Source organism: Petaurus breviceps, unplaced genomic scaffold (assembly GCF_028583685.1).
Source record: "Petaurus breviceps papuanus isolate PSGF00001 unplaced genomic scaffold, PetGlider_PUasm1.0 243, whole genome shotgun sequence".
Taxonomy (NCBI): domain Eukaryota; kingdom Metazoa; phylum Chordata; class Mammalia; order Diprotodontia; family Petauridae; genus Petaurus; species Petaurus breviceps.
In genome coordinates this window covers 699,642-712,873 of record NW_027185931.1, presented here as the reverse complement: position 1 = coordinate 712,873, position 13,232 = coordinate 699,642, and the positions used below count along the sequence as shown (strand labels likewise).

The 13,232-nt window shown below is 45.9% G+C and overlaps 1 pseudogene; it reads right to left on the bottom strand.

The window, feature by feature from the left end:
- Positions 1-13,232, bottom strand: part of LOC138167639 (zinc finger protein 184-like) — an 89,582-nt pseudogene that overhangs the window by 2,217 nt on the left and 74,133 nt on the right.

Below are 13,232 nucleotides of genomic sequence, written 5' to 3'. Positions count from 1 at the left end.
TATGGATGTAATGGTTGGACAGTTTGAAATCTGTCTTCTAGATCTATTTCTGTCTTGATAATTCTGTCTGTGTACTTTGAAGTTTGGGGTGCTGACCTTTTCCCCTGAACAAGGTAAACGATATATGTCTGACTGATTAAAGTAAGCTTGTTAACCCATTTTGAGTTGCTTTCCTTTAACAAAGCAGATCTAAGAACCTGTATTGGCAGCAAACCCTGAGGACGCTTGGGGTGCTTGCTGCTACAGGTTCTCATTTGAATTGAAATCAATTTTTATGGCTTCTCAAATTTCCTTGCATTCACCATGATTATCCTTTCATATAGACCAATAGTTATTGTGTTTGCCCTTCATTTTCTAAGAAGACCATGGCATCAGGGAGATGATGACATGACTTGCAATTGACTTGGATTTGAGTGAGGGAGGGCTGTGCAAGGTCACCAGCCTCACTTTCTCCTCCAGAGCCATCTAGATTTAGTGACCAGATATTCATCCGGCCAATAAATATTGATTAAATTAATAGCCAAAACTGATATAGTCAATAGACAATCAATGGAAATATGGACGATTGCTGGCTCTACTGCATCAGCAGGAACATTGTAGCTTGAAGGGTTTTATTTTTGTCTTTGTTTTCTTTCCAGTAAATGGAAATGTGACATTTATTTAATGTCACACTTGGAAGAGGGATGGGAGTGTGATCACAGGGTCTAAGAAGAAGTTATATATAGTTCTTAGACTAAAGAATTCCACTTTAATTTAAAAATAACATTAAAACACCCACTGTGGAATAACACAGCTGCGCACACACACACAAAAACCCACAACAGAATCTGATCATTTGTATTTGTCCATGATGGACTTTGGTACAAAAGGCAACATCCTCCAGACTGGAAGAGTGGGGAGAAATCAGCAGTGAGATCTATGGATGAGAGAAGAGATCGGGACCAGAGGATTACAAATGTGTCCATTTTTAAAGGGTTCACAGGTAAATTGCCACCCTAGTGGGGAGGCGTCATATACTCAGCTACCTGGCACTCACTCACTCACCTGGCCAGCAGGCTCTTAGGACACTCCCCGTTGGGATCCCATGATCTGCCCCTGATGCCAGCTGAGAGGTCACATCCAGGCTGGAATCTGCAAAGCCTAGTTGTGGGAAATGTCAAAGTGATGCAGATGGAGGGTCACTTGGAAAGCCAAGCCTCACAGGCCCCTAGGAGCAAGCTAGGAAGGTCTGGGGAGTCTGGAGGCCATGGAGGAGTGGAGGAGTGGAGAGAAAATATCCAAAGTATGATCTGGGAGCTGTGGAGGAGTGGAGAGAAAACATCCCTGGTTTGCTTTCCTGGGAAGATACAGGAGTGAGACAAAGAATGGAATTGGTTCAGAAAGATAATGAGTTCATTTGTTCTATTCAATACTGAGTTATCTGGGAGCTTTCTTGGACTTTAAGGCTTAACTTTAAGTCATCCTGGGGAATTCAGAAAGTCTCACTGGCTTGAAGGAGCAGAGAGCAAGAATGGGGTCATACAATATAAAAAGCAAGAACCCTTCAGCTGGGACCAGGGACTTGCCTCTTATCTTCCTTGTGATCAGGAAAGGCTTGGGTGTTTTTTGGTTTGGTTTTCTTAGAGGCCACAGCATCACTGCTGAACACTAGATGCAGCCCCAGCAAAAGATTCTAAGTCCCCAGAGGAGCCTCCTTACCAAGACTGACCAGGTTCGTGTAGTTCTCCAGCATCACTTCCCAGTAAAGCTCCTTCTGGGCAGGGCCCAGGTGCCCCCACTCTTCCCAGGTGAAGTCCACAGCCATATCCTTGAATGTCACTGATTCCTGAAACAACAAATAACTTCACACTTAGCTGGAGACCATGCCTCAAATGGACCTGGAAAGGGAAGAGAAGTGGACAGGAATAAGAAGGGCTGATTCTTACTATTTTCAGTTTTCAAAGGGTTCAAAATCAAATTTTTAGGAATATTTACTACCTGCCTCAAGCTGTACTAGACTTTGAACCACATAACAAAAGAATAGTCATTGTCAAGTCAACAAACATTTTTGGAGGGTCTATCCTGTGTCAGGGTCTGTGCTAAGCCCCAGAAACACAAAGAAGGACAAAAACAGTACCTGCCCTCAAGGAGTTCAATCCAGTTGGGGAGAGAACATGCACTTATTGAGAAACAAGGTCTAGACTAACTCCTCTTGAACTTTTTAAACAATTTAAGAAGGGCATGAGGGGTCACAAGTGAAAGAAGTTTAAGAAGTCCTGTTCTAGACAATACTCTCCCCATGACAACTCTGGGAAAGCCAGTAATCCTTATCCCTACCTTACAGATAAGCAAAATGAGGGATAAAAAATGACGCTAAAAATGGCTTCCTGGATTGCCAAAGTTGGCAGATAGGCTCACAGGGATGGCTCCCATCTGTCTCCAGATCCCATCCAAAGCTCCTTCCACCAGACCATGATGCCTACTACTCCACGGCTCAGGTTCCCCTCTGGAAGTCTTCTCCCAAAATGTACTTGTTCTCCAACTAGATTTCAGTGCCCTGGACACAACTTTTCATGATAGGAGGTAAGAAAATGGATATGCCTTGAAATTTAATGTAAATTTCAAGTGGAAAAATTGGAAAACATAGTAGAAAATGTTGGTACTGAAGATGCCTAGAGGGTGCAACTCAGAAAAATCCAATTGAGAAAGCAAGAGAATGCTAGGGTGCATAAATGAGGTAGTCTGAATTTAAAGAGAGGACAACGACTTTGGCAGTTGAGTGGGGAGAGACCAAAGAGCACATACAGGTCCAGTGTGACATGACCAGGGCCTGCCCTAGGGGGAGGGCTGGGTCCCGGACAGAGCCGACATGTGCAGGGATGAGACTGTGTAGAGAAAGAAAGCCCCCCCACTGGCAGCGGACGTCCTATGTGGGCTGAGAGGGAGGGGGCATCCAAAGGGCACAGCGACGCTGCCCGGGTGACAGGGGGGGGATGGTGGGAGCCTCCACAGAACAGCCAGGCTCAGAAAGAGGGACATCCTGAGTTATCCTGGGAGATGGTGAGACGGAGATGCCTTTGGGACACCCTGCTTAAGACGTCTTATTTGTTGTAGATTCAGGAGTGGAGCCCACGGCCCAGGAGGAGACGCCCCAGTGAGAGCTGGAGAGAGGAGAGGAGGAGGGCCAGGCCAGGGCCAGGCCTGCCATGGAGACAGAGAAGGGAGCAGGGGCCAGGCAGGCAGCAGGAGGGGACCAAGAGGGAAGGAGGGTGAGGGCTGAGGATGGGGAAGCTGGGGGGGGGGGGGCGCTGGCACCAGTCTCCCAGGAGATGTCACCTTTCAGGGCCCCCGCTGCTGAGTCAAGTCAGGCAAAGCAGCATTTATGAAGCGCCTACTGGATGCCAGGCACTGGGACCCCCGGACTAAACGGCTGTTTGGCCCCAGGTGCCTTGATGACAGAGCGCTTGGAGGAAGGACCCGTCTACACTATGTGACCCCAGACACCATATCAGGGAACACCACCAGGCTGGTTACCTGGGAGGGCCTGCTGGGCCCCCTCCTGCTCCCCACTCTGGCCTGTGCCCAGGCCCCGGGGGTCCCCCCAGGCTAAGCTGGAAGGGAAAAGGGAGCCATGAGGGGGGCTTCCCCCTGTCGGCCCCCAGCCCTGCCTCTGAAACGCCCCAGTGACACCAGGGGCCCTGGTCTGTGTCCGGGACTTGGGTCAACTGCGCGTGCACTTATGAAGCGCCTACTGCAGACCTGACAACGAGGCGCCGCAGTCCCGGCGGCCCCTCACCCCTCCGGGCGGCCCCCCCCCCCCCCCCCATGCCGGGCCACGTGACGGGGAGGGGGCCCTCGGCTGGGGGCTGCTTTCCCAGGGGATTCTGAACCCTAGAAATGCACGGAGAGGGTCAGTGGACAAGGGCGTCCGTGTGGGGGGAGGAATAAAGAGGAGCCGGGCGTGGGGGGAGGGGAAGGAAGAGAAATTGAGGGGGATGAAAAAGAGGGGGAGGGGCGGGCCCGCCCCCCCCCTCCCGGGACCCAGGCCCCGCGCAGCCCACTCGGCGGGACCTGGAGCTAGGGAGCCCGCGGGCTGTGGGCGGGGGAAGGAGAGGGGAGGGGCAGGAAGGGGGCACTCCCTCCGGACGCGCCTGCGCACTTTACACCCCGCCCTCCGGGGAGCCTGCCAATCAGAGGCGCCGCCGCGGCCGCGGCCCCGCCCTCCAGCGGCCGGCGCTCATCTGGGCCGGAGCTCTCCCCGCCCTCTCCCTTCGGCATCCGCGGCTTTCCCCTGGGCTCCAGCCGGTTGATCACGCTGGGTTTGGGACCCCGAGGCCTGCTCATTGCGAACGAGAACGTGCCCAGGGCAGAGACCACCCTCGCATTTGGTGCTTGCTGGGAAGGGAGAGCGGGCCGGGCCACGGAGAGCCTGCAGGAGCGTCACGAAGGGGGCCACGCGTGACGGGACCCACTGATTAAAGGGCCTGGCGGGAAAGAGGCGCGCGGTGTCTCCACGCGTCTGACCCCGGGTCGCACAAGGGCTGAAGAGGAAGGAGGGACCAAGGCCCGGAGAGAAGCTCTGATAAGTGGAGCCGAGATCCACCATTGCCCCAGGAGGTGGCCGCGTCCCCCCCTCCCTGAGCCTTTACTGAAGCCGCGATGGCGCGGGGATTGCGCGGGGATTGCCTTTGACGTGTAGACCTCCCGAGGTCTCTAAAGCTCTCAGATTCTCGAGGCTTTGTTACTTCTGGAGGACAGTGACTTCTGTCGTGATGCGGGTCTATGGAAGAGCCCTCATGAAGGGGGGTGCCTGCCCCTGTACATGGAGTGGACTTGATGCCCTCCGAGGGCATACTCAGTTATTGTAATGAGACGTTTGGGGTGGGAAGACAAGGGGACATGTAAGTAATTCATGGCCAAGGGCAGAACTTGAAAGGATCACTCTGAACCCCCACTTATGTCGGACTTGAACTGCATAGCCCAAGGTCAGCACAAGAGGCAGACAGGTGGCATCATGGATAATAAATAGCATTATTCTCAGAATAAGGAAATTTGGTAGCTCTATGACTGTTTCCCTGTCCATAAAATGGGGACAATGACAGCACCTTCCTCACAGGGTTGATGTGTAAGATAGACTAAAATAGTAAGCCAGTGCTTTGCAAGCCTTCGAATGCTGCAAAAATGTTGTCACAGGTGTGTACAACAAGGTCACAAGTTCTTGTTGGCCTAACTATAATCACTGAGTGTTTATGAGCTTGCCACTTCACACTGACTCCTGCCTGAACCCCCGAGAGAATTTTACCTGAAGTAGCAGCCTGTGTCAGCCCCAGAGTCCCTACAGCTACTTGTTGACACAGGGATGCACATGTGCTCAGGTGGAGGAAACATTCAAACAGGGAAAATTGGCCTCTTAAGAGACCAAAAGTTTCTTTGGTCCCATGAGCTCTGCTAGGAACACAAAGGAGATTCCAAAACATATTTTTCTGCTTCTGCTTCGGTTTTCCCCTCAGACTCAGGGATGAAATTGAAGATGCCTCAGGCAGGGATGGTCCCCAGAGCTTCTCCATGACTGAAGATGGATGTTGATGTGGGGAAAAGCCAGACTCCTGTCTGCTCTCCAAAACAAAATCACAGAAGGGGGAAAGTGGCCAGCTAAGAGCCAAGGATTTTTTTTTTTGAGGGGAAGCAGGACAGTTGAGGTTAAGTGACTTGCCTGAGGTCACATGGCTAGTAAGTGTTAAGCATCTGAGGCCACATTTGAACTCAGGTCCTCCTGATTCCAGGGCCAGTGCTCTATTCACTGTACCACCTAGCCATCCCAAGCCAAGGATTCTTAAATACTCCCCTCCTTCCATTACTGCCCCAACACAGTCCTGCCTCATGTGCAAAGGTGTTTGCTTAGGCAGGCAGAATAGGGCTTTGCACTAAGGTGATATTTCAGCTGCTGGACAGCTCCCCATCAGATCAAACCCAAGTAGGAGACCTTGTTTCAGTGCTAGCCACTACTTGACTCCCCCCAGACTTGTGGTTTCAAGTGATGTTCAGGGTGATGTCCGACATTCAGAGAAAAATATGCCAGATCATTCCTGTCCTGGTAATGCTCCCACAGTTATCACCTTCTGTGCACAAGACTGGGAACCCTCCCCTCCCCCCATCTCCCTAAAACCGATCCCAGCTTCTCCAAAGATGGAGATATGGTGATTGGGAGTTTTCTTCCCCTGTACTCAGTAGAAGTGAGCAGTGTCAGAGAAGCAGGGCTGTTTGAAAGTTCTAACCTGGGCTGTAGGGATCACAAGGAAGCCCCCGCATGACTCTCTCAAAGATCTTATCTCATTGTGATGACTCCAAAAGATCCCCAAAGAAGGGACCCTAGTCTCTAATATTTTCTCTGATCCCTGGCAGCTCTCCCCCTCTGCTTTCACCACCTGGCAGTGCCCTTTGGTTGATCTAATGAAACAGTGTACGGGAAGCATTTTGCAAACTTCGAAGAACCACATTACCTTTTGTGGGCCTCAGTTTTCCTCTCTATATAATGGAGATAACAATAGCATCTACCTCCCAGGGTTTGGAAAGGCATGTCACTAGCATGTGCTGTTGTGCTCAGGCCTCCTGCAGCAATGACAGCTCTGTGGACAATCCCATTTAAAGTTTTGCTCTGACTTTGCTGCCACTGGGAAAATATAGGATTGTACAGTAGAGATTTAATGTGTAGAAATTCAAAACCAAGTGAGAAACAAGACAAGAATCTTGACTCAGGAAGCGGACCTTTGACTTTCCAAATCTAGATCCTTCTCCAGGGACATTTCTGCCCCGACAATGTCATGGTGAAATAACCTGGAAATCACATCTATAACAAATGAACTTGGGTAGGTGAGTGGAGGTAAATGAGAGAGGAAAGGGGTGTGGGGAAATGGTGGATGGGAGGCCAGACCTCCCCTTATGGGTCCCTGTATCTGCATATCTCTGTCTGCCCTTCTGTCCCTTTATTCATTGGTCACTTCATTTCTGGTTTTCCCCTATCCTCTGCTTACTAGGTGTATTTTCAGTCAGCAGTGAAAATAGGGAAACTAAGTCTATTTATTACAGCTGGTTATATTGACTGAATCTCTTTATTCTTTCTTCCCTTTTAAGGCTATTTTCACCTACACCCTCCATATATAGTGGCTTTTAAAAAGAATCACGAAAAACCTGTTTTGATTGACAGAGGTGGTTGGTGGGGATGAAAAGTTATAGAACGGAACAAGAATATGGGAATGATTATCCAGGAGAATCAATTAGTCAACAAATATTTATTAAGGACCTATTGTGTGGGGGCAGCTGAATAGAACACTGGCTCTGGAGTCAGGAGGAACTGAGACCTGAGGACCTATTGTGTGCCTGGCTGAGAGCTGACATTTTAACAAAGGAGACAATTATATATGAAATATAGACAACATCAATATGTTTACAAATATATGCACATAGTTAAATATGAGTTAACTTGGGAGGGTTCAGAAAGGCTTCATGAAGAAGATGTACAAGTTTGCTCGCATTCTGTGTTAAATGAAGAGGAAGTGCAAGGAAGGCTGGGAGGTATTCCAAGAACATGGGACTGCTAGTGCAAAGGTACAGAGGCTGCTGATGGGTGCCATGGGGCCAACAGGGTTGGATTGCAGAGTGAAAGAGGAAGAGAAATGTCTAAAGAAGCTGAAAGCAGAGGTTGGGACCAGGACAGAGAGTGTTGTAAATACAATAGCCTGTTTTTACTGTTGTAATAGGCTGCTGGTTTGGTCTCCCTCCCAAATCTCTTCCCACTTCAGGTCAGTCTCCACTCAGCTGCCAAAATGATCTTCCTAAAGTGGAAGTTGGATGTGCCATCCCCCTCTCAGTAAATACTAGGAGCTCCTTATGATCTCCAGGATGAAACACAAAATCATCTCTTTGTCATTCAAAGCCCTCATATCCTCATCCCCTAGCTTTCTAGTCTTCCCACACTTTCCATCTCCCATGGACTCTGGCCTTCTTGCTTTTCTTCAAACAAGACTTCATCTCTTGATTACAGGTAGTTTTACAGACTGTCTACCCTCCCCCCCAGAATTTTCTCCCTCCTTGTGTCCACCTCCTGACTTCCCTGGTTTCTTCCAAATGCCAGCTCAAATCCTGCCTCCTACAAGAAGCCTCTCTCTATCCTATCTTCCTTCATGCTACTACCTTCCTTCTGTGGATTATCTCCAATTTTCCTGCTATAGCTTTCTTACACAGAATGGTTTGCTTGTTGTCGGCTTCATTTGACTGTGAGCTCCTTGAGAGCAGGGCCTGTTTTTTGTATCTCTAGGGCTTAGCACAGTGCCTGATACATTGTAGGTATATGATAAAATATTTATTGACTGACTACTGTGGTGAATAAATGCAATAAAGGTAAACTGAGGTGCATACAGAAACAGAGGTGCATGGGGAAGGAATGAGAGGAAACAGTTAGTTTCTTTCTCATTAACCCATTTCCAGTGTCCATTTCCTCAACAGATCATACCTTAGGGTTCAGATGTCACATGAAGTCATCAGGTTTCTGAAAACTTCTTTTCATGGACATTCTGGAATGGGTCTGTTCTCAGAGAAGCTCCAAATGGAAGGGCTTCTCTGATTCATGTTACTTTTAGAGATTATTAGATTTTTTGCTAAAATCTTTTTGTAAAAAAAGATCTTAATACAAGTTAGTACAGTCACTTAAATTTTGCTTTTCTGATAACTAATCATAGTGCAACCAGCTCTTCATGTGAAATAATATACCCCATTATACCTCTCCCTTCCTTCCACACCCTTTGTATGCCTCTTTTTCATTCCATAATTTTATTCCCTCAAATTATCCTTTTCTTGTACCTTCTATGTATATTCCTTCTAGCTATACTATTAGTAATAAAATTTTTAAGAATTACAAATATCATCTTCCAGTGTAGGGATGTAAATTTAGTTTAGCTCTACTGAATCCCTTATGTTTTCTTTTCCCTTTTCACCTGTTTATGCTTCTCTTGACTCTTGATATTGGAGGTCAAATTTTTGGTGTAGTTCTGGTCTTCTCCTTATAAAAACTTGAAATCCTTCTCTTTCATTGAATGATCATTTTTCCCTTGATGTATTATGCTTAATTTTGCTGGGTAAGTGATTTTTTATTGTAGTCCTAGCTCCTTTGCTTTCTGGAATATCATGTTCTATGATCTCCAATCCTTCAGTGTTGCAGGTGCCTAGTCCTGTGTGATCCTGACTGTGACTCCCTGATATTTGAATTGTTTCTTTCTGGCCACTTGTAGTATTTTTTTCTTTGACCTGATAGTTCTGAAATTTGGCTATAATGTTCCTTGGAGTTTTTATTTTGAGATCTCTTTCCTGAGGTGATCAGTGTGTCCTTTCAATGCCTATTTTTGTTCCATGCCATCAGGGCAGTTTTCCCTGCCAATTTCTTGAAAGATGCTATCCAGGTCCTCCTTTTGATTATGAGTTTCAGGGAGTCCAGTGATTCTGACACTGTTCCCCATGGATCTATTTTCCAGTTCAGTTGTTTTTCCTGTGAGGGAGTTTACATTTTCTTCCATTTTTTCATTCTTTCCAATTTGTTTGATTCTTGATGTCTCATAGAGTTATTAGCTTCCACTCACCCAATTATACCTTTTAAGGTATTGTTTTCCTCAGTTACCTTTTGTACTTTCTTTTTCAATTTTCCAATTTAGAAGTTGTTGGCTCTTTTCCCATAATTCTCTTGCATCGCTCATTTCTTTTCCCAATTTTGCTTTTACATCTCTTATATGATTTTTAAACTCCTTTTTGAGCTCTTCCCTGGGTTCCTTCTGGGCTTCTTACCTTGCCCTCCCATTCCTTAACCTACTTACCCCTCTAAGAATCCTTCCTTATCCTCTCCCTTCACCTTATTCCCTTGCCCTCTTATTTCTTTCTAAATTTAGAAGACTTTTATACCCTTCTAGACATATATGTTGTTCTCTCTTTAACCCATTTCCAATGAGAATAAGGTACCAGCACTACCTGCTCCCCTCCAACTTGATTCTTTTGTAACAATTCTTCCTTTCATACTTCATTTGTAGTAGATAGGTGACATGTTCAGACATGTGCTTTAGGAAAATCACTGGTAGCTTTGGAGAGATTTGAGGTAGGCAGACCCAATCTAGGGCAGACCCTGGACTGTTGCAATAATCCAGGTGTAAGATAAAGAGGGCCTATACCAAAGTGAAGGTGCTAACAGAGAAGAGAAAAGGGCATACTAGAGAGATGTTGTGAAGGTGAAATCAGCAGGGCTCGACAATGATTGGATATGGGGGTTGAGAGATAGTGAGGAGTCCAGGATGATCCCTACAAATCTAAGGGACCAGGAAGATGGTGTTGTTCTCTACAGTAACAGGGAAGGTCGGAGGAGGGGAGGATCAAGAGAAAGACACAGAGTGAGTTTAAGATGTCTACTGGAGATCCAGTTTAAGATATCTGAAAGGCAGCTGCAGATGTGTGACTAGAGGTCACTAGAGAGTTTGAAGCAAGCTAAGTAGATCCGAAGCTGATGATAACACCAAGTAAAGCAATACAGAGGGTAAGAGAAGACAGTGCAGGACAGAACCCGGAGGGACACCCATGGTTAAAGGGCATGATCTCTAGGAGGATCCAGCAAAGGCTGCAGAGAGGTATCAGTCAGACAGAAGGAGAACCAGGAGAGGGGGGTGTCCTGAAACCTAGGAAGAAGGGGTATCAGGTGGGAGACAGTGATCACCAATGCCAAAGGCTGCAGAGAGATCAAGGAAGACGGAGACTGGGAAAAGGTCACTGGGTTCCAGATTGAGGCCTTCTCTTCATAACTTCCTGGATGACACATTAAAGATTCATCTTAATCAACTCAGTCTCTTGCTACATTCCTCACCTAGGTAAGAATTCTCATTATATTCATTCTAAACAATTCTCCAAGCTAGGACTCAAGGGATGGCCACTTGCCAGTGCCTATCTGAACACAAATCAATGGCAAACCCTGAGAACGTGCTGGCAATAGACAAAAGACAGGAATTCCTAATACTTTTGTGTCATGGATTCCTCTGGAGAGCTATGGACCTATGGATCCCTTCTCAGAATTCTGTTTATAAAATGCACAGAATACATGATTGGAAGCATATGTAAAAACCAAGTGTTCATTTTGGATCAACTAGAGAAATGTATCTTGCTACTGATTAGTATAAAATTTAGGTCTTAGAATGAATAAATATACATTATGCCTTAAGTACCAGGTCATCTTACCTGTCTCCTGAGGAACCTTTATGCAGGCCAAGAACCAAACTGACTGGTTTAAAGTTGGAAAAGGAGTGCAACAAGGCTATATATTGTCACCTTATTCATTTAACTTGTATGAAGAGTACATGATGCTAAATGCCAGGCTGGATGAATCCAAAATTGGAATTAAGGTTGCTGGGAGAAATATCAACCATCTCAGATATATAGAAACCACAACCCTGACCTCAGAAAGTGAAGAGGAATTAAGAAGCCTCTTGATGAGGGTGAGAGAGGACAGTATAACAGCTGACTTAAAGCTTAACATAAAAAAACCCAAACACCTAAGATCTTGGCAACTGGTCCCATCACTTTCTGTCAAATAAAGGGAGAAGAAATGGAAGCAGTGTCAGATTTTATATTCGTGGGATCAAAGATCTCTGCAGATGGTGACTAGTCATGAAATTAAAAGACATTTGCTCATTGGAAAGAAAGCCATGGCAGACTGGAACAGCATACTAAAAAATGGAGGCATTACCTTGCCGACAAAGTCTGATGGAATCCTAATAAAGTTGCTCCCAGCCCCAATATTCTAACTTCTTTATGGGCCCCACTGAACAGCAGGCCTGTCCGGACTTAACCACACAATTTGGCTTTCACCACACCATAAGCCCCCAGACTCAATACAGCCACTGCCCCCAGATCTAATTCACATATTTGAACAGGTGTGTCCTTGTTCTCAACCACAATCACATCATCCACTGAACCCAAGACCTACAATAAATACCTAACTATCCATCTTGACCAGCCAGCCAATCAGAAAGCAGCACGATCAGGGTGTTTCACCACTGAACCATAGAAGTGACCTTTCCCCCATTACTTAATCTGTTAACAAATCCGTCCTGCCTTTTTAATATCCATAATTTCTATTATGCAATCAGCATCATTACGCTATAAATTTGCCTGTTTTGTCTTACTAAGCTGATGGCTCCTCTTGGAACTCAGCCTGTTTCATGAGAAGGGTTAATCTCAATAAATGCTTATACTTGGATTAGAGGTGGTCTGAGTCAGGATTTATTTGAGACACCCTCCACAAAAAACCATGCAACCTCAACTAGGCCATGTAGTCAAACTATGGTCTTTCCAGTAGCAATGTATGATTGTGAGAGCTGGAATATAAGGAAAGCTGAGAGACTTAGAAGCAATGCTTTTGAGTGATGGTTCTGGAGAAACCTTTTTGTGAGTCCCTTGGACAGCAAGATCAAACCTGTCAATATTTAAAGAAATGAATTCAGGCTATCCCTGGAAGATCAAATAGTGAGGCTGAAGCTTAAATACTTTGGTCACATAATGAGAAAATGAGACTTGTTGGAAAAGACTGAGGGTAAAAGAGAAAGGGGATGGCAGAGGATGACGTGGAGAGATGGTGTCATGGAAACAATGAATAGAGCTTGGACAGACTTCTGGAGATAATGGAGGGCAGAAGGGTCATTAAGAGTCAGACATGATTCAATGACTGAACAACAACAAATGCTGAATAAATTATAAAAATAAAGGGGAAACTGTGGGAACATTTTTCAACTTTTTAATAGTAATGCTGACAATATGAAAAACTACTATTTTCTCTTGTCTAAAAACTCTTTCCAGACTTCTCTGTTTGAAGATATGTTAGGTAGAAAACAAAAGGTCCTTCTTAGGGAAATGGATTTAGGTTAATGACCTATACTTAAAACAGAGTACCTCTTATTTTGCTCACTGCCTTTCCCAGCCCTGAAGGAAAAGCCCATCTCAGGACCATTTCCTCTTTATCTATCCCTTGTGATTGCACTCTCTCTATTCAGAGAAATGATACATATATGGAAGGCTGGGATGTGATCCCTTTTTCAACTTCTGGAGGATGCTTGAGAGGACTGGTCTGGGAAGAAATTGAGTACTAATTTTTTTTTTAACTCCAAAATTGTATTTTTTTTTTTAAAGCAATTGGGGTTAAGTAACTTGCTCAAGGTTACATGGCCAGGTGTTTC